Source organism: Schistocerca nitens, chromosome 12 (genome assembly GCF_023898315.1).
Source record: "Schistocerca nitens isolate TAMUIC-IGC-003100 chromosome 12, iqSchNite1.1, whole genome shotgun sequence".
Classification (NCBI taxonomy): Eukaryota; Metazoa; Arthropoda; class Insecta; order Orthoptera; family Acrididae; genus Schistocerca; species Schistocerca nitens.
The window spans coordinates 85,298,439-85,320,261 of NC_064625.1; positions in this window are offsets into that span (position 1 = coordinate 85,298,439).

A 21,823-nucleotide genomic window follows, 5' to 3' on the forward strand; every position below is an offset into this window, starting at 1 on the left:
GAGGTCATTAGTCCCCTAGAACTTAGAACTAGTTAAACCTAACTAACCTAAGGACAACACAAACATCCATGCCCGAGGCAGGATTCGAACCTGCGACCGTAGCGGTCCTGCGGTTCCAGACTGCAGCGCCTTTAACCGCACGGCCACTTCGGCCGGCTACACAATAACAATCCTACATAAAATTACAATACCAATTTCGAAAGAAAAACTCTAAATGTACGTAGGCAAACTTGCTAAATAAAATTCGAAACGTCAAATGATAGCACTCGCAAATACCACATTCCGTTGTAAGAATAACAATGTCTGCATAAGAACTGAACTCTAAACTGAAGTTTATGTAAACTAAATCTGATGATAATTTTGAAATCCAAAGCTTGGCTGGAAATAATATTACTGTGTCCTGTCTGCAATGTTAAACTTGTCGTAACAAATTTTGATGGCCTACTTGTGGTTCTGGAAACTCGGTACTGACAGAAGGTGTTGAACATTAAAATACAGGGCAGCAGCAAACTAGCTAAAGAAAGAAAGCCATTCACGAGTGCACTGCACCTATTCTGAGCACACTAAACTTTAGTTCTGGCCACTGTGTTCCGCGGAGTGAAATGCGGCAACACGCAATTACAAAACAAAATTTTCATGAGAAGACGGTGGAAGACATTTGTAAGTAGGCTGTTTAGGTTTTTATGTTGGTAACGCCACGTAGCGCTCTGTATCAAAATCACTGGCTGTGCTGTGTGCAGTCTGTGGCTGGTTGGCATTGTTCGAATATTCGCTAGTGTAGTGTTGGGCAGTTGGATGTGAAAAGCGCGTAGCGTTGCGCAGTTGGAGGTGAGCCGCCAGCAGTGGTGGATGTGGGGAGAGAGATGGCGGAGTTTTGAGAGCGGATGATCTGGACGTGTGTCCATCAGAGAGAGTAAATTTGGAAGACTGAATGTCATGAACTGATATTAAGACTTGAACACTATTAAGGTGAATACATTGTTTGTTCTCTATCAAAATCTTTCATTTGCTAACTATGCCTATCAGTAGTTAGTACCTACAGTACTTAGAATCCTTTATTTAGCTGGCAGTACTGGTGCTCGCTGTATTGCAGTAGTTCGAGTAATGATGATTTTTGTGAGGTAAGTGATTCATGAAAGGTATAGGTTATTGTTAGTCAGGGCCATTCTTTTGTAGGGACTGTTGAAAGTCAGATAGCGTTGCGCTAAAAATATTGTGTGTCAGTTTAGTGTTGATCAGAATAACTAAAGAGAGAAATGTCTGAGTACGTTCAGTTTTGCTGAGCTGTTTGAAAATCAAATAACGTAAGGGGTTTATCAGCACAATCATTCATAAATTTTTGTAAGGGGACATTTCACATTGCATTTACTGAATGATGTAGAAAAGACCAGCATTCAAAAACTATACAGCCAAACTCAGTTCTTAACATTCAATATTGTCTTTATAAAAAACTATGAATCTGGCACGAAATTAGTTGCTGAAAGGTATATTTCAGAATGGATGCCATGTGAAGAGATACTTTTACTTGAACTCGTCTCGACAATCTAACTAACCTGAACCAATACAGAGAAAACTGCCAAGTATTTGTCTTTCACAAACCCATCATAAATTACGTGCGAACAAGCAATGCAGCGACAACATTACCTAAATATCTTCAGACTTCTCAAACTAGCCTTTACAAAATCATTTATCCCGAAAGCAACATCCTCTGCGTGTGCCTCTCCGTATTCTGCTGGTTGTTTCCAGACTGCTCAGCAGTGCGACCAACACTCACCTTCCCTCACTTCTCACTGAATGCTACACTGGCCATGACAATACTACTGACAACCGAAGATAACACTGCCTGTACTCCGAACCTCTCTGGCGTAATATATCGACTATCGAAGACCTCTGAAAAATATCCAGTGTACAGATATGTAGTATGACACATCGAATAAAAGGAGAGCTCATATCCCCTCCATAGAGTACCAAAAATAAGCTAGAAACCTTACGGCCTGCAAACAAACAAAAAATTACCTAACGTTTTTTAGAGGTGGTAATTCAAAATCCTCCTATCTGAAGAAGAAGTAGATAAAAGGCAACAATTAGAATTTCTTTAAGTTAATCTTATTTCCGTGCTTTTTCATTAAAAAAAAAGGTCCGCTTTGTGAGCTCATAAAATTGCTTGGAAGACTGAAATCGCAAAATGTGACAGTTATACTTGCTGAGTATAATTTGCCGATGTAAAAACAAAAAACAATATTTCATTAACGTACGAATGGCCCGTTTGCTTTTAAATGCCGGAAGTTTTTTCCAGAAATAACATTACCGAGAAAGGAATAATACAAATACTAGCAATTCAGATAAGAAAAATGAAGTGTAATTCGTTTTTCTCGCTGAAGGTCGTATCATTAATTTTCGGAATTCTCTGCATCCTCTCTCGGTAACCGATTTCGTATACATCAAGGACGACCCTCCCCCCAGTGTTGGTCGCAATAGGCATTACGAAGTCACTTCTCAGCACCCTACCCCCTGTCGTCATATTTATAGCTGGTTTAACCTAATGCGGGCAACCTCCACCACATCCCAATATCCTGTTTTCCCGAGGAGGGACGGAGATACAGAGAAGGTGGATGCACAGAAAAACGAAAATAGAATTAAAAAAAAGAAAATACCGAAGTAGGGAAGGTGCAGAGAAAAATCCATTAGCTTTCGCGTATCCCAAAATTTACATTAAAAATTTCCATATCTTTTTCCATTAGGCCGTTCTTATGCCCGCGCACATAACTCATCCCTTCCGCCCCACCCTCTCGTGGCTGCAGAACGCCTCCCTTGTTGCGCGATCTGCTTTCTATTCTCTCCCCTGCATCGTCTCAACCCTGCCCAAAGTCTCCCCCAGCTGGCCGCAGCTTAAAGCCCCAAAATTACTTCTGAGATAAAAACATTATACAGTCAGGTTCGTCTCTAAACATGAATTCCAATCGATTTCGTACCGTCCGACGAACTTGCCTCTGTCATTGTTCATGTCGCTTAAAAATTATTCATTGTGTTTGTCAAGCACCCAATGATTCAAAAAATGGCTCTGAGCACTATGGGGCTTCCCATTTATTCTTACCTGCGCAACAGGCAACTTAGCTCTGCGCTGCCCTGTATAATTGTAAGAATATGAAGTGCTGAACTGTAGGTACATGGAATAAATCACTGCACCCATAATTTCCGTATCATCTACTTTCAACTGCTTTTGAGAATGAGAATTTTGCTATCTTTAAAAAAACTGCAGCTAGCTGTCCACGCGATAGTCCAAGACGGGGAAGTGCAGTATTTGTTACGATTTGCATTCATACTTAACTGAGATGTTTGTTAATGAATGAAAATGTTATTTTAAGTTGAACTGGGATTCGAATCTCTTTAATAACACATAAGTGAATCATATTAACATAGAACTATGATATCTCCGTGGCATTGCCAAACACAGTGAGAAATGATTCAAACAGTACTTAAGATACAAATTTACTCTTCATTATTAACTAAAAGCAGAGGGTGACGAACAGTAATTAAGATTCAGAACAGATGAGCGATGGATCGCCCTGTATACCAAAAAGTAGATCTCATTGAAGAAAATGTGATCTTTACGCTCCAATAATAACTCGCCTTGCACTTGCAGCTAAGAAGAACTGTCCGTATGTGTCGTCTTTCTGTGAAATCATCTAGAGATCATTTTCAAACTCACTCACAACAGGACCACCTTACATCAAATTAATTCTCCATTTAGCGCGTCCGTCATCGAAGTTCTTCACTCACCGACGACACGAAGCACATTCTCGCAGCAGACTCAAATGGTTCAAATGGCTCTGAGCACTATGGGACTTAACTTCTGAGGTCATCAGTCCCCTAGAACTTAGAACTACTGAAACCTAACTAACCTAAGGACATCACACAAATCTATGCCCAAGGCAGGATTCGAACCTGCGACCGTAGCGGTCGCGCGGTTCCAGACGGTAGCGCCTAGAACCGCTCAGCCACTTCGGCCGGCAATGATTCAAACACTTGCTATGTTAAGGGAGAGGTTAAAACAAAATATAACAATTGGTGCAACAAGATAACGGAACAAGTTGAGTATTTACGTCTGTTGACGTGACCTCATAGCCCAGCAGCTACAGAAATATTTGTTTATAAGTAATACGTACATCTGCTGATATTTATTACCCTAGACGCGTTTCGCCTTTGATCTCAAGCATATGTTCTGAAATATTACACGAATTTGGTTTCGCATCTTTATAACAAATCTAAAATAGTTAACAGCTCTATTAGCACATCAAAACACGCACACACACACACACACACACACACACACACACACACACAGTCGCCCGCACAGGCTCGCATACGCACAGAGAGATACCAGCCAAACGTTTGACAAATTTTGAACATACAAATAAGTAAATAACTCCAGGGATATAAAAGAAAGGAAAGAAGATTAGTGTTTTACGTCCCGCCAACAACGAGGTGAAGAGAGTCTGAACACAAACTTGGATAAGGCTAGAATAGAAACAAGAAATTGAGTGCAACCTGCACCAAGGAAACATTCCGGGTTTTGTAGAGTGTGAATAAAGAAAGCCAGAGAACATGTTAACTGCCGGACAGGATCGTTGGCGACTTTTTTGTTATATGGACACTTGACCATGCTCTAATTCATGTTTCTGTACGCATTATTTTCATTCCTAGTTATGAAGGCATAAGGACACAAGATAGTAGTTTCAAACGGAGCTATAAGCAAATTTTTCTCTTCGTCAGATTCGTGTTCTGTTTTCTCACCGTCATAGCTACATGCTGCACAATTTTCTGGCCATTCACGGTTGTTTTCTCTATTCTGGTTATGATAAGTATTTTACTTATTCATTTGTTTAGTACCACCAGGTCCCTGTCTCACATGTAACCAGGCAGTGATCATATTTCATATAGGATTCGTTATGACATACATGTTATAAGACTCGTCGTATATCACTGTACAGTCCAATACTCAGAAACAGCTGTGACATAACTGCGCGACAGTGCTACATCGATGATACTAAAAATAAACACTTATCTTTAACTGTCATTGTCCTGTAGCCCTTGTAATACTACGTTATTATTTATTACTTAGGACCGTCTAATTACAACTGAATGACACGAATTTTTCGTGTCCTATGCATTTCGCTGTTATTAATTACAAGGGTACTTCAGTAGCAAATTCCGTAGCTACTGCTCTATATATGTTCTTGTTCCGGTTTTATAGCTGTTGTGCTTCTTCATATATGAAATTTCACCTGCATTGTACTAGGATATCAACATTCATTCTCTTCGTGTTATGTTTTCGATGTTGTTGCCAAATACAATTCATTCAGTTATAATTAGATGGCTCGAAAATAATAAAGACTTGTTGATTACTCCGTAATTAAGAAAAGAAAGCATCCATCAAAATGAAGGTTGATTTGAACAACACGGTCATATACTAGACACGGTCCTACTAGGAGCGGTATATGCCGTAGCATTCCTTCGACCTTTGAAGTGACTTGCTCAGTCGATTATGGAGAGATCTGAAATTTACGTAAAAGGCGTAGCACGCTGCAACTGTTCACTTCCCGCATCGACAATGATGACCAGATATGAAGGAAGTGAGAAGTGACATCCAGAAATCGTAAGACTCACCGGGGATCGAGCCCCAAACGTTTGGATTAGTAGTCTGGAAGAACAGAAAATTCGCGGGTCATACATGATGAGATCAGTTACCACATAAGCTCCCAGTCTGCGGATTATGATTTTAAAATGTACAGCTCTTACTCGCAGACCACCGAAGTGAGTACGACAGAATTTGATACTGCCTTCAGTTTGTTATACCGTGCGAGTAAGAGCTGTGGTAAAGAGCTGTGATATTTGGGAGGATGACGGTTCAAATCCCCATCCTGCTATTCACATTTAGGTTTTCCGTAGTACCCTCGTAAGGGAATGACGGTATGGTTTCTTTCATAGGGCACATTCTATTACCGTACCCAACCTTCCACATTCCAAGCGTGTGCCCCGTCCCTAATAACCTAGCTGTGGACAGAACATTAAACCTTAATGACCTTTCTTTCCTTCTTCGTATGCCGCTCACACGTAGGTGCACAGTCCTACAAACACGGCTTTACTTTTAGATACACGTTGTCAATTGTAGTCTTGGAACGTTCAGAGTACCATTGTCTAGAATTCCTATGGCTCCTTCACGCTGTCTAATCAGTCCCAAAACGGATCGTGTGTTTCTTCGCTGACTGTTTTCAATTTATTCCGTTAAACCAACATGATAACAATCCCTGGTTGACGAACAGAAGTCAAACACTGATTGGACGAGTGTGGCTTCTGCCTTGCTGAATGAGCCTAAAAAAGACAAGTTAGTGTTTGAGAATGGAGTTGTAGCTCAAAAATGCGTTAGCATAAAACAGAAGTTAGTGTTTGAGAATGGAGTTGTAGCTCAAAAACGCGTTAGAATAAAACAGAAAAATAATGTGTCTGAAAATGACGTGTTATTTACGAAAGTTTTCCTGACTTTTAAGTTACATTTACTGATAGCGTTTGACGAAATGCCTATTAATAACGAAAAAGGTAGCTGTAATGTAGGGCTAACAATAATCAAATAGAATTCAGCTGGACGCTCCACCTCCAAACGCTCTCAATGAAGGTGGTTGTTGTGGCCTTCAGTCCAAAGATTGGTTTGATACACCTCTCTACTGTAGCCTAACTTGTTCAAGTCTCATCATCTCTGTTAAAGCCTACCTCCATCTGTTGACGTATTCCTCAGTATATGTCTTATTAAACAATCGCTTCCTTTAGTCAAGTTGTACCTTGATTTTCTTTTCTTCCCAATTCTATTCATTATCTCCATATACTCAACTAATCTTCAGCACTCTTCTGCAATACCACATTACAAAAGCTAAATTCTCGTCTTGTCGGAACTGCTTATTGTCCACTATCCACTTACATACAAGGCTACACTCCAGAATGAATTTCCCATTTTCAGAAATGCTTTTCTTGCTGTAGGCAGTCTGCTTTTTATATCATCTTGTAACGGTACTTGAATTACGTAACCATTACGGCACCTCACCTCAACCTCTCGATACCAGCAATATTCTACTGTGTTTCTGTAAAATAGTTAACATATTTCTATGACAACATTCAGATTTGATTTCATTAATGTAGAGGTACTTTGTTTATATTGCAATGATATTATTCTTATGTGTATTCTTTCTTTTGTCACTATGATCTTTGACGTACTTGTAACTCTGATTTTTGGGCGCGTAAGCGGTTATTAGAGAGTCAAGTCTTGGTCGTCATGTTGAAAAGACGCAAATTGTAGTCAGTTTATGAAATGTGAACTTTAACAGTGAGGAAGATATTTTCAAATATGTTTTATATTGTGAAGTGATGTTGCAACAAAAGTAATAAAAAAGAAGTGTAACTTAAATTCGGAATGCTGATTACTTTTTTACATCACCATTGTCCTAACTTGCAAAAGTTTAATCTTCAAGAATGGTTTATGAAACACATCTATAACACTTTTGAATATCGCAGAATAACACCTAGGCCTTTTTGCATCCGAGCTTGGAATCATCACTACCTAGGTTTTCGACGATTGAGTCATGAGTTGACAACGAGACCAGTGTGGGAAACACGAAAAGATGAGTGCTTAGTTTATCCATTATTTCAAGAAATGAGTTTATTAACTGTGCTCTAATCACACCTGCCACGTAATATAACTTTGTTCCTGCCCGAAAATGCAATATTTAGCAGCGTGAGCTACACTACAATCATAATTAATTTTTGACCTTTGTTGTGGTAGGGTTGTTAGAATCTCTATCTTGGCCATCATTGGTAACAGTATTGTTTAAATAGCAAAACACATATACTACTTTACTGTCAAGTTTTCGAATCTCTGCATTCTGTTATCCTTCATTTTCATCTTATAAGCTCTTTTCAAGACACGTCTTTCAACCACTGTTTCAAGTCCTTTACCGTCTCTGACAGAATTACAGTCTCATCAACAAACAGCAGGGCTTTGATTCCTTTTACCTGAACTTTAATTCTCTTTCAAAATTTCTTACGCTACAACGCTGTCTTACTACGTTCTCAACCACTACCTCCATTTCATATCCTTGGACATGGTAAGTCTTATACATTCGATAGCTGAGATTGACGACTATAACCGATGGGCGGTGACGTAATCAGAGAACATCAGATATTGTCGCCTACTTACGCGCGGGGCACTAAATTTACCACAAAGTGAGTCCGGAAGGCAGGGGTACCAACAAGAGGGGTAAGTTAAGGAGCTGGAAGAGGGAGAAGAATGAGTTGTTACGATTTGAGGCACTACCTTGCTAAGGTAGAGTGCTCCTGGCAGTCAGAAGGAAAAGTTGTCGGTCCTTCACCCCGGGAGCCGCCCACGCTAATGCAGAATCGATATCCGGCCGCGTAGCTGCATCAACATCTTTTTATTGCGTCCGACATCGTCCGCCCCCGCAGTCGTCCCTCTCCCCCTACAGCCACCCTAGTGACGTGAAGCTGTTTTTCTAGACGCAGGAGGGTTCTGCCTGGCGTGGAAGATCACCGCCATAGTTCAACCTGCGACGCTGTCATCTTCCGCATACGGCAGCATAGCTTACGAGAGAGGCATTTTTCTAAGAAAGTTTGTTGGTTTCTTGATTTATTGATATTTCTTCTACAAGACCCTACTGTCATCCTATTTGCTTACTGGCAGCCCTACATTACAGCTACCTTTTTCGTTATTAATAGGCATTTCGTCAAGTGCTATCAGTAAATGTAGCTTAAAAGTCAGGAAAATTTCAGTAAATAACACGTCATTGTCAGACACACATTATTTTTATATTTTACTCTAACGTGTTTTTGAGCCACAACCCCATTCTCAAACACTATCTTGTGTTTTTTAGGTGTAAAACATAGTATTGTGATACAACACAGAATATAATTAACTAAATATTTCTAACCTCTCGTTCTTATGTTTAAAATTTGTATTACTTCATTTTTAATTTCAAATTTTCGATACAAACATCTTTCACTGTACCAGCCAAAATGCTCAACAGGAATTACATGTTGAAACACACATCATATCAAAAACATTAAAACCGGTTATAATATGCCGGCCGTGGTGGCTGAGCGGCTCTAGGCGCTTCAGTCCGGAACCGGGCGACTCCTACGGTCGCAGGTTCGAATCCTGCCTCGGGCATGGATGTGTGTGATGTGCTTAGATTAGTTTGGTTTAAGTAGTTCTAAGTTCTAGGGGACTGATGACCTCAAATATTAAGTCCCATAGTGCTCAGATCCATTTGAACCAACCGTTTACAACATAATCACCCAAGGTGGTAATTGTTATAAATTAATTTACATTTAAATCCAAACAGTAAAATTCTTAGAGGTAGGAATTCAGAGACCGTTATAAGAACTTGTACGTTATGGTCTTATAGAACAATTATGTTCTGTGGGAACACGTAACCGGACGCGCAAGGAACCCAGCTACTGTATATGTTTTTCCTCGCAGCTTCATACTTGCTGTAAGAGAAACACTGATAGTTTTTAGGTCTCCGGCTGGCTCATCGCCACAGTCACATGCAGTTGTATTGATGTTGATTCTACACAGGTGAGACCGAAAACATCCATGTCCAAAGCTCATCCATCAATATGCTATTTGTAGGTTAAAAGCCAGATTGGTATAGCCGACAATGAGAAGACTGAGCAGTTGGCAAAGGTGGAAATGAGACTGTGGGGCTCAAAATGGCGGCGTACGTGGTCTGATCTCTCTATTATTACTTACAGTAAAGTCGTGTTGGGAACTTCCGTGCAATTATAGTCGCGAAAGCGAATTAAACTTAGGCGACAAAAGTCATGGGATGACTCCTAATATCGTGTCGGACCTCCTTTTGCTCGTCTTAGTGCAGCATCTGAACGTAGCATGGACTCAACAAGTCGCTGGAAGACCTTGCAGAAATACTGAGCACTGGTTTCTCTACAGCCGTCCATAATAGCGGAAGTGTTGCTGGTATAGGATGTTGTGCACGACCTGACCTCCCATACGTGTTTGAAGGGATTCATGCTAGGCAGTCTGGGTGGCCAAATCATTCGCTCGAATTGTCCAGAACGTTCTTCAAACTAATCGCGAACAGTTGTCGCCAGGTGACATGGTGCAATTTATTTCCATCGTTGTTTGGGAACATGAAGTCCATGAACGGCTGCAAATTGTGTCCAGCTAACCCAACATAAACTTTTCCTATCAATGAGTGGTTCACTTGGGACAGAAGAGATAGTCCACACCAAGTAAACATAGCACACATCATTATGGACTCACCAACAGCTTGTACAGTCCCTTGTTGACAGATTTGATCCATGACTTCAGCGCCGGACTCAGACGCCACCATCAGCTCTTACCAACTCAAATCGGGACTCATCTGACAAAGTCACTGTTTTCTAGTCGTCTAGAGTCAAACCGATATAGTCACGAGCCCAGGAGAGTTGCTGCAAGCTGTGCCTTGCTAGCAAAGGCAGTCACGTCGGTCGTCAGCTGCCATTAGCCAGTTAACGCCAAATTTCTGTAGTCATTTCACCCAGTGTTGCTTGTCTGTTAACACTGACAGCTCTGTGTAAACGCCGCTGCTCTCGGTCGTTACGTGAAGACGTTGTCCGTGGTCAGAGGTAACGTCTGAAATTTAGTGTTCTCGGCACACTTTTGACAATCTGTATCTCCCAATATTGAATTCCCTAAAGAGTTCTGAAACAGAATTTTGCATTCGCATGCGTCTAGCTTCGATTAACACTCCTCGTTAAAAGTCTGTTAACTCGCGTCGTGCGGCCGTAATCACGTGGAAAACCTTTTCCAATGAACCACCCGAGCACAAGTGACATCTCCGCCGATGCACTGCCCTTTTATACCTCATGTACGCGATACTAGCGTCATCTGTCTATTGCTGTCCCACGACTTGTCACCTCAGTGTATTTTGATGATGGATCTTTTTCACAATATACGCTGTTCAACATTATTTGTTTATTTAATGTAAATAAAGGTCTTGCTGAACGCTGAAAAAAGTTTTTCTATATTCCAGTGGCTTCTTTACGATTTACATTTGAGTCGTGTTGATATGCACGGGTATTATAGTCTTGAAAGCGTATAATTTGAATGACCTTTCTTTTACATCATACAAGGTGATTCCTATTAATTGCTAATTTCATGTAGATAATGAAACTGCTAAATACACGAAAGCTGTGTTTTCAACATGCTAGTATTACACAAACAAGAAAGTACTTTTGCTTACGGTCAGTCGTCGTTGTCACAATAGCCTTCAAGACACTGATGAAGCTTCATTTTATTATGATGAAATGATGTACATTTTTGAAAGATGCGATAGCTGTTTAAAACAGAAGTATAGTAATATCAGGTTTCCCATAGCTTCCCGGTAATCTTTCTCGCAGAACGGAGCAAGGAATACATTGAGTCTGTAGGCACACTGCAAACTCCGCCTGCTATCACTCTGTTTACGTGAGGAAGAAGCTGACAGCACACTGAACCAGTATCTACTCATCAGTCTTTGCCAAATTTTTTGAAAGGTGGCTGGTTTTATGTTTACTAATGGACCATGTGGGGCATCGAGTTTCTTTTTGGCGTGGCCGAGCGGTTCTAGGCGCTTTAGTCTGGAACCGCGCGATCGCTACTGTCGCAGGTTCGAATCCTGCCTCCGGCATGGATGAGTGTGATGTCCTTAGGTTAGTTAGGTTCAAGTAGTTCTAAGTTCTAGGGGACTGATGACCTCAGATGTTAAGTCCCATAGTGCTCAGAGCCATTTGAACCATTTTTCTGTATGGCGTCTCTGAACTCACTGATTCCGTACTCGTATGACGGTCATGGTGCCCCGACCAGTGCGAGCACCTACATCGCAGAACCATAAACCGCAGTTTAGGTAAGGAACTATCCCATCACTGTCACATTCCGATACGTGCTGCCACACAAATGCGCGGTTGTGCTGAAAAGCTAACCAATTGAGGACACAATCGCATGGCCGTTTGATGTTTTTTGCATGACGTCCTCATCTACATCTACACTCCGCGAGTGACATTGCAGTGTGTGGCGGAGGGTGCTTCGTGTCAGTTGCCTCCTTCCATGTTGATCACGAACGGTTCGCGGGAAGAACGATTGTTTGTAGGCCTTCGCTTGAGCTTAAATCTCTCTAATTTTAACTTCATGGTACGTAGGAGGAAGCAATATATAAGTTGCCTTTCCTACGTTTGACAGTAAATCGTATCTTGATGCAGAGCGCCTCTCTTGCAGCGTCTGCCGCTGGAGCTACCTGAGCATCTCCGTGACGGGCTTTCGAGCTCTCAAAGTGAAACTGTAACGAAACGCGCTGCTCTTCTTTGGATCTCCTCTGCCTCTTTCATCACTCCTGTCTGGTACGGATCGCAGACTGACTACGAGTATTCAAGTATTGGTCAAATGAAGGTTTTGTAAGCTACGTTCGACTCCCGGCGGGGTCAGGGATTTTCTTTGCCTCATGATGACTGGGTGTTGTGTGATGTCCTTAGGTTAGTTAGGTTTAAGTAGTTCTAAGTTCTAGGGGACTGATGACCTCAGAAGTTAAGTCCCATAGTGCTCAGAGCCATTTGAGCCATTTGTAAGCTACGTACTTTGGCGATGGACATCACTTCCTGAGGATTCATCCAATGAATCTTCGTCTGGCATCTGCCTCACCTGCCATTAGTTTTATGTTGTAGTTCCACTTTAAATCGTTCCATACGCATAGTGCTAGATATTTTATAGGTGTGACTGCGCTCAGAGATTGTTCTGACTTCGTATAACCATATGATAACAGGTCTTTCTGCTTATTTATGAGCACTCTACTACAGTTGTTAATGCAGAGGGCCAGTTGAAAATCCGTTCCCCAAGCGTCGATCGGCTGCAGGGTCTCCTGAATTTAATTTCAATTTTCTAGCGTTGCAACTTTTATGTATTGTAAGGTTGTTGCATTAATTTGTTCTGAAAGCGGTGCTGATATTCAAGACCATAAAAGTGGGTTAAAAGCTGTGAGCTATCTCAGGAAGGTAACCTCGCATTACTGCGCGTTTCTCCAGGTATCCAGTCTAGCTTACCAAATTCCCAACCAGACTAACATTAATTATAATCTTTTAGTACTCATCTTACGATAACCGGTGATATATATATGTATAAAAAGAAAATTTAATTAAAAAGAAATAAATCAGTTTATATTTGGACATTTATTTTAACGTTGATCATTGTTCCGTTAAAATTTCAGCATATCAAACTTGATTCATAACTAAACTGGTGCCTTATTTAGGATTGTGTAAATGTGAGTTTGTAATCTTACGGAACACATCAAATAGGGAGCCAAGATTGGGAGACTACATACAACACTGCATTCATAAAATAACATACAAAGAACGTTGAAACATATGCAAGAGGAAATTAACCACAACCAACCGATTCAATTTTCACCCAAAGAAGTTACGTTCGTGGCGCAATCCTGTCCGTCATGAAATTACCACACACTGGTATACCTGGTATACTAAATTCATACTAACTCTCTGTGAAATCTTCCCGAAAAGAATAGCTGAGGGCTACTTTGATGCTTACATCACATCCTTCACGTGGTCAACTTGGTTTACACAAAGAGTGTAACTCCACAATAATTTTGATAATTAAAATAAATTACATCGAAGCGCAATTTACAAAAGAAAAACCTCGAACTGGTTACTATCGTCTTACTATTAACCTGATGGGTCAAACAATTGTATAAGCACGTGGTACTGGTCTCACAAAGTACACCCCACGTGGGTTGAACATAAAGAAAAGTTGCTATATTGAAACATATTGTCAAGACGAGACGTTATAATCTCATGCACATTCGCATTTAAGTTTGATGATCTTAGTTAAGAGTTACTGATCAACACGTGGTTCCACTTTACTCACAAAGTAGTGACAAAGCTACTACCGGAAGACATTATGAACTTCACACTCGAATTACACTGCATTGCACTTTAAGATAACATTAGATATTTTATAGCTAAACCTAAAATAAAGGTGATTAAATTTTCAGTTAGGCTGAACTTAAGAAATCCATTGTCCTACGGACTTAGCAGAGACGCTCTTAGCCGGAGATCTTACCACTTCAGACGCTCGCCGCGGACAGACTGCCGTGGGCCCCTACCAAGGGTGCTTCCAGATACAAAACGGAAGTGACCAGAGAGGCAGCTTCCTGTACCAACATGAAGAGGGACGGACAGGACCACACTAAAGATAGAAACCTCTTTGCTTCTAGAAAGCGTAGCTACCTGTTCCGACGTTGGTCCTACTGTTCTCTAGCAGACAGGCTTGTTTACTACCATCAAGCATGCAACTAGAAATACATTTGCTCATTCATCCTCTCACACAGAAGTGAAGAGGGATGACAGTATCTTATCATATACAGTATATAAAAAAAGCGGATGTAGGTTCCGTATGAGACTGTGTGACATGAATTACATATAAAGTGTGTTTTAAAGTGTAGTAGTGTGACAGATCGTTCTTGTTTATGTGTAAAAGTAACACGTTCCACTGCTCAGTCTCCTCCCAGATAGTCAGAAACACCACAGTAAATTTAGAAGAGGAATTTATGCCGTAAGTGACAACAGATTTAAGAAATTAACATGAAAGGAATCCAACAGAGACCTTTCGGTATATAATAAGGGTGTCATCTGCGATAACCCTCATAGAACTTACGACGTTATGCACTACGTCATTTACATATGGAGTCATTCAGCGGCCCCTACCGATGTCGTTTCATGCAACCCGCATTACTTTTTTTATATGGAACTGTATCCAGACGCCGAGCGGTTTAAGGCGTTGCAGTTATGGACTCTGCGGCTGATCCCGGCGGAGGTTCGAGTCCTCCCTCGGGCATAGTAGTGTGTGTTTGTCCTTAGGATAATTTAGGTTAAGTAGCGTGTAAGATTAGGGACTGATTACCTTAGCAGTTAAGATTTCACACACATTTGAACATTTTTTTGTATCCAGACGAACGACAGCTGTGTAATCGATACAAATTCACTCTCAGACGTTTTGGCGAATGTTAGCAGCCGGAACCATACTGTAAAATACACAAGAGAAATTTGACATGAGCCACATTGACTTTTTGAAACATAATATACCTTACTCCTGTCATATTTATCCGATGGTTTCTAATCTTTCTTTGTGAAGTTACCGATGTAGTCAGCACGTATATTGGAAATCTCTGTAGGCTTATTCCGTTTATAGTACTTAATCTTACGTATACGGTTCAGAAACTTTGCCTTATGAAGGGTGTGTCACCACAGGAAAAAACGAAATTAGCAGATTTCACAATTGGAGGCATGGAAGTAACTACTTTCGGGTATATACTACAATCAAAAGATTGACATATAACTCACCGCCTTAATGTTCTAAAGTAGTTTTATAGACAAAATCTGTACACAGGTGTAAGCTGTCTTCGTATGCTTTATCAGTTCAAAAGGTTCAAATGGCTCTGCGCACTATGGGACTTCACATCTGAGGTCATCAGTCCCCTGGAACTTAGAACTACTTGAACCTAACTAACCTAAGGACATCACACCCATCCATGCCCGAGGCAAGATTCGAACCTGCGACCGTAGCGGTCGCGCAGTTCCAGGCCGTAGCGTCTAGAACCGCTCGGCCACAACGGCCGGCGCTTTATCAGTCATTCTGCGACATCTTGACGATGTGCTTCACATCTTCAGAGCCAACCGGCCAGCAATATTGTTCTCTTATGTGGGGTTGCATAAAACCACGTTGGTAGGGGCGGCCAAATCACCTTGTATATTGTGAAAAGTAATGGACCTATAACGCTCCCTTGAGGAACACCTGAAGTTGCTTTTATGTCTGAAGATTTCGTTCAGAAAAGAGTGTTGTGTTCTGTTCGCTAGAAATTTTTTAGCCCAGTCACACAGTTGCTCTGATGTTCCGTATGCTCGTAGTAGTTGACGTTCGTCGACGATTAAACGGAATCGATAGCATCACATTGGAATGATGAACACCCAGTCGTTGAGTAATGCTAGCAGGTGATCACGATACTTGATGGAGCAATACCGCAACTGCCGGGCCCGAGATGACAGATATACGTATACCTGTACCGCGCCGTGTGCAGGCATGGCGGAATGAGTTCCCGTGCAGGTATTTCCCCGCCCGCGCCGCGGTGTCGCCGAGGCGTTCCCTGCGAGCGACGCGCGGCCGCCACCGGCCCGCTCGTGTATTTATTCGCTTGTTTGCGCCGGTCACGATTGCAAAGCGCACAGTTGCCGCGTGTGTGTGCAGTCGGCGGGGTGAGCGGCAAAATAAACTCCACTGACGCGCCCACAACTGCTGTGTTTGAAATACGCCACCGGCGCGAGATTAATTATGCCGCTAAATATACACCGAACGCTATCAGATGTCTGTACAAACGGCAAAAAGGGACGCTGATTTACGAATCGCCTCTACGACATGCGTCACTGCCGCGCGGAACGGGAAATGTTGTAGCGGCCTTGTCTAAATAACAGCAAAAATGTATATACAGCCGAGACTCTTGTGTACAGCGGCGTTTTATAACCTTTTAGGCACACACGACACCTGCGGTACAACTATTTTCAAACGGGTCACGTAGGGAAATGAGCTGCGTTAGTGTAATATTTAGACTGTCGGCGGATAAGCGAAGCCAAACATTCCCGAAATTTGTGGACATGGGCACTGTATACATTTGACGCATTCGTATTGACGTTAGCTGCTTCCATACATCGTTGTGCGAAGGGCCTTCTGACACATTTGTGCACGGAGGAGAAACGAAGTGAAAACTGCCTTGTACGCGTGGTAATGAACGAAGCGACAGAAAAGTTTTTAAATTTGTTTTTCGTTTTTGTTAAATCCTATAGAGTTGAAGGGTGTTACGTATGCAGCCATCAGATTATAAGTGCAAAAACAGGCAGTCCATTACGTTGTTTTCATTATTTTTCCGTGCATTTCAGATAGTTCAAATGGCTCTGAGCACTATGGGACTTAACTTCTCAGGTCATCAGTCCCCTGGAACTTAGAACTACTTAAACCTAACTAACCTAAGGACAGCACACAACACCCAGTCATCACGAGGCAGAGAAAATCCCTGACCCCGCCGGGAATCGAATCCGGGAACCCGGGCGTGGGAAGCGAGAACGCTACCGCACGACCACGAGCTGCGGACTTCTGTGCAGTCCACTTTTACAGCAGTAGTACGATATTCTTACCAAATATTTTGTTAAGTATATCGTTCTAAAGAGCTCTCCTTGAAGGTGCATATTTATTGCGAGCTGTTGAAATGACACCCGAAGACGACACTATAGTTTGGCAGCAGTGATCTGGCCGGAATCTGCCTGTATCTTATTCTCAGCGCTTCTCCGCATGGGGACAGTATGCAGATACTGACACGAGCAGCTGAAGTGAGTACGGTGCAACTGGCCTTCGGGTGATATCGACCGACTAAATATGGCACCGACGTAAACATTAACTTTAAAAAATGGTTCAAATGCCTCTGAGCACTATGGGACTTAACTTTTGAGGTCATCAGTCCCCTAGAATTTGTAACTACTTAAACCTAACTAACCTAAGGAGACCACACACATCCATGCCCGAGGCAGTATTCCAACTTTCGACCGTAGCAGCAGCGCGGTTCCAGACTGTAGCGCCTAGAACCGCTCGGCCACCTCGGCCGGCGAGCTACGCTACAGATCTGCTTGTTGCCAAATCCTTTATTTGGAATTCTCGTCGTTTTGCTTCGCTAACTCACAACTAACCTCTCACCTTTCAACCTAACCTAGAGCTCGGGCTACGCTACAGATCAGTGTCACCACAACCAAATCGACGCAACCAGCCGAACGCCAAATGTAACTTACTCATTTTAGTGACTCATGTACTCTACAAGAGACTTTAACACGCATGCGCACTAGAGATCAGAAATGAACTCTGTATACGCGTCTTAAAAACATCAGCGGGTCCTGCGAAGTCATCTTCCACCATCGCCCATTTAAGTGAAAACACGTCGCTTGACTATGTTTTCGGATACAAGTGGACCATACCAGAATAGAAAGGGGAACCAAAATTCGACTTCGATAGTATAGCTGACGGCTCACAGAATTCGTCCCCACCATCTGATGATCCGGCATCTAGGCATCACATCGGCGTATCCCCAAGGTCGAAGATAACTGAATCTTTCTGGCAGATTAAAACTGTGTGCCGGACCGAGACTCGAACTCGGGAGCCTTGCCTTTCGTGGGCAAGTGCTCTACCATCTGAGCTACCCAAGCACGACTCACGACCCGTCTTCACAGCTTCAATGCTGCCAGTACCTCGTCTCCTACCTCCCAAACTTCACAGAAGCTCTCCTGCGAACCTTGCAGAACTAGCACTCCTGGAAGAAAGGATATTGCGGAGACATGGCTTAGCCACAGCCTGGGGGATGTTTCCAGAATGAGATTTTCACTCTGCGTTAGTCGTGCTTGGGTAGCTCAGTTGGTAGAGCACTAGCCCGCGAAAGGCAAAGGTCCCGAGTTCGAGTCTCGGTCCGGCACACAGTTTTAATCTGCCAGGAAGTTTCATATCAGAGCACACTCCGCTGCAGAGTGAAAATCTCATTCTGATAACTGACATTATTACTGATATTGTATTTGTCTGTTAAGTCTTGCCGCGCCTGATTAGCCGAGCGGTCTGAGGCACTGCAGTCATGGACTGTGCGGCTGGTCCCGGCGGAGGTTCGAGTCCTCCATCGGGCATGGATGTGTGTTATTGTCCTTAGGATAATTTAGGTTAAGTAGTGTGTAAGCTTAGGGACTGATAACCTTAGCAGTTAAGTCCCATAAGATTTCACACACATTTGAACTTTTTTTTGTCAATAAGGGACTGTACAAGCTGTCGGTGACTCCATAATGGTGTGGGCTGTGTTTACATGGAATGGACTGTGTTGTCTGGCCCAAGTGAACCTATTATTGATTGGAAAAGTTTATGTTGGGCTAGTTGGAGACCATTTGCAGGCGATCATGGACTTCACCTTCCCAAACAACGATGGAATTTTGATGAATAAAATGCACCATGTCACCAGGCGACACCTATTCGCGATTAGTTTGAAGAACATTCTGGACGATTAAAGCGAATGACCTGGCCACCCAGATCACCTGGCATGACTTCCACCGAGCACGTATGGGAGGCCAGGTCGTGCACCAACATCCTGTACCGGCAACGCATCCGCTATTATATACGGCTGTAGAGACACCAGTGCTCAATATTTCTGCAGGGTCTTCAACGACTCGTTGAGTCCATACCACGTTGAGTTGCTGCACTAAGCCGGGCAGAAGGAAGTCCGATACGATATTAAGAGCCATCCGATGACTTTTGTCGCCTCAGTTTAATTCGCTTTCGCGACTGTAATTGCACAGAAGTTCCCAACTGTAGGCCGGCCGGAGTGGCCGAGCGGTTCTAGGCGCTATAGTCTGGAGCTGCGCGACCGCTACCGTCGCAGGTTCGAATCCTGCCTCGGGCATGGATGTGTGTGATGTCCTTCGATTAGTTAAGTTTAAGTAGTTCTAAGTGACTGATGACCTTAGATGTTAAGTCCCATAGTGCTTAGAGCCATTTTTTGAACGTGCACATGGAACTTGCTTTATGAGATGAACATCATTCACCTGTGTTTCCCTCCACATCCGACTCGTTCGTCTTTCATGGGCAGTCACAGTTTCTCCTGTACCTATCCAATCGTTCTTTCATGCTACTTTCATTTCTTCTGATGGAAGTAATCCAGAATGGTAGATTTACGTCGTCCAATGCGATGACCCGGCCACCTCACATTTAAACTTGTTTTTGATAGTTCAGTATACTCATACACCACTGATTCATCGCTTTTCTGTCATGAGTTTGTGGTCTTCTCAGTTTCCCTGATTATCCTTATTAGACAGAAACACTTTGTAAGTAGGCTGTTTAGGTTTTTATGTTGGTAACGCCACGTAGCGCTCTCTATGAAAATCACTGGCTGTGCTGTGTGGAGTCTGTGGCTGGTTGGAATTGTTGGAATATTCGCTATTGCAGTGTTGGTCAGTTGGATGTGAAAAGCGCGTAGCGTTGCGCAGTTGGAGGTGAGCCACCAGCAGTGGTGGATGTGGGGAGAGAGATGGCGGAGTTTTGAGAGCGGATGATCTGGACGTGTGTCCATCGGAGAGAGTAAATATGTAAGAGATGTCATGAACTGATATATATATAAAAAATGACTTTTGAACACTATTAAGGTAAATACATTGTTTGTTCTGTTTCAAAATCTTTCATTTGTTAAGTATGCCTATCAGTAGTTAGTGCCTTCAGTAGTTTGAATCTTTTATTTAGCTGGCAGTAGTGGCGCTCGCTGTATTGCAGTAGTTCGAGTAACGAAGATTTTTGTGATTTAAGTGATTCATGAAAGGTATAGATGATTGTTAGTCGGGGCCATTATTTTGTAGAGATTATTGAAAGTCAGATTGCGTTGCGCTAAAAATATTGTGTGTTAGTTTAGTGATGATCAAAATAAGTAAAGAGAGAAATGTCTGAGCACGTTAAGTTTTGCTCAGCTGTTTGAAAATCAAATAACGTAAGGGGTTTACCAGCACAGTAATTCATTAATTTTTCTAAGGGGACGTTTCAACTTGCCGTAGCGGCGAGCTCCGATGTCGTCACGGAGAGTGACTTATCTGCTGAGAATAAGTGTGACAAGACAGGACAACTAATTCAATTAAATTTTAATTAAAGTTCAGTCTTGATCACAACACTTATGTCTCAATAACATAGGTGACCGGTTTCGGCTATATTTATATAACCATATACAGACTCATGGCTTCCTTGGAGGATGAAAGGCGGAGCTCTCCTCAGCTTCACCTCGACTTTGCCAGTAAATTTCGCACACGATATAAGAGGGAGGAAAATAAGAGCAAATGATTGCTCCTCAGTCCTCGTGGGAAAGTGGCGCCGACCTCACATAACGCACACCACTGCGACATTTCCTCGGCCGGTAGTGGGTAGTGTGGACGGAGCCCGCAGCGCCGGGCCAGCAGTGGCTGCAGGATCTCCCGGGGGCTGCCCTATTGCAGCCTCGGCCCCCGCGGGTCGGGGGTGGCGGGGGCGGCGGGGGGCGGGACAGTAGCCTCCACCGGGAGAGGGCGGGAGGGCCGGCTGCCCCGTTGATTGCTGGCCCGCTTAATTACTGCGAAAAAGGTTAATTTATCTCCGTCAGCGATCGTAATTTACTCCCGCCGCCGCCCCGGCAGCCGGAGGTCGCAGCCACCCTGCGCGATGCGAATACGCACGGGCTCACGCACACGGCCGCGCACACGCGCCGCTGACACGCACTCCATCACGCGGCGGCGCGACGATACATCGGCGTCCACGTGGCGCGGGGGCGGCGCCGCCGGCTGCCCCGATGTAAACTGCCGCCCCTGAAAAAGGGCCGCCTTGTGCCGCACGGTGGCCAGTGCTGAGTTCGCTTGATAGCACGTTTCGGGTTTGCTGCCGAGATGACAGTTCCATTTTCGCGCACAATATTTCGGCGGCATACCTAGTGACCCTCGTATTTAACGTTTCTGAAGTCGGCAGTCGGCGATATTTTGTGGTCAACAAGAGTACAATACTGTACAAAACTTAAGGGCGAGATAGATAAAGTTGTTGTTGTTGTGGTCTTCAGTCCTGAGACTGGTTTGATGCAGCTCCCCATGCTACTCTATCCTGTGCAAGCTGCTTCATCTCCCAGTACCTACTGCAACCTACATC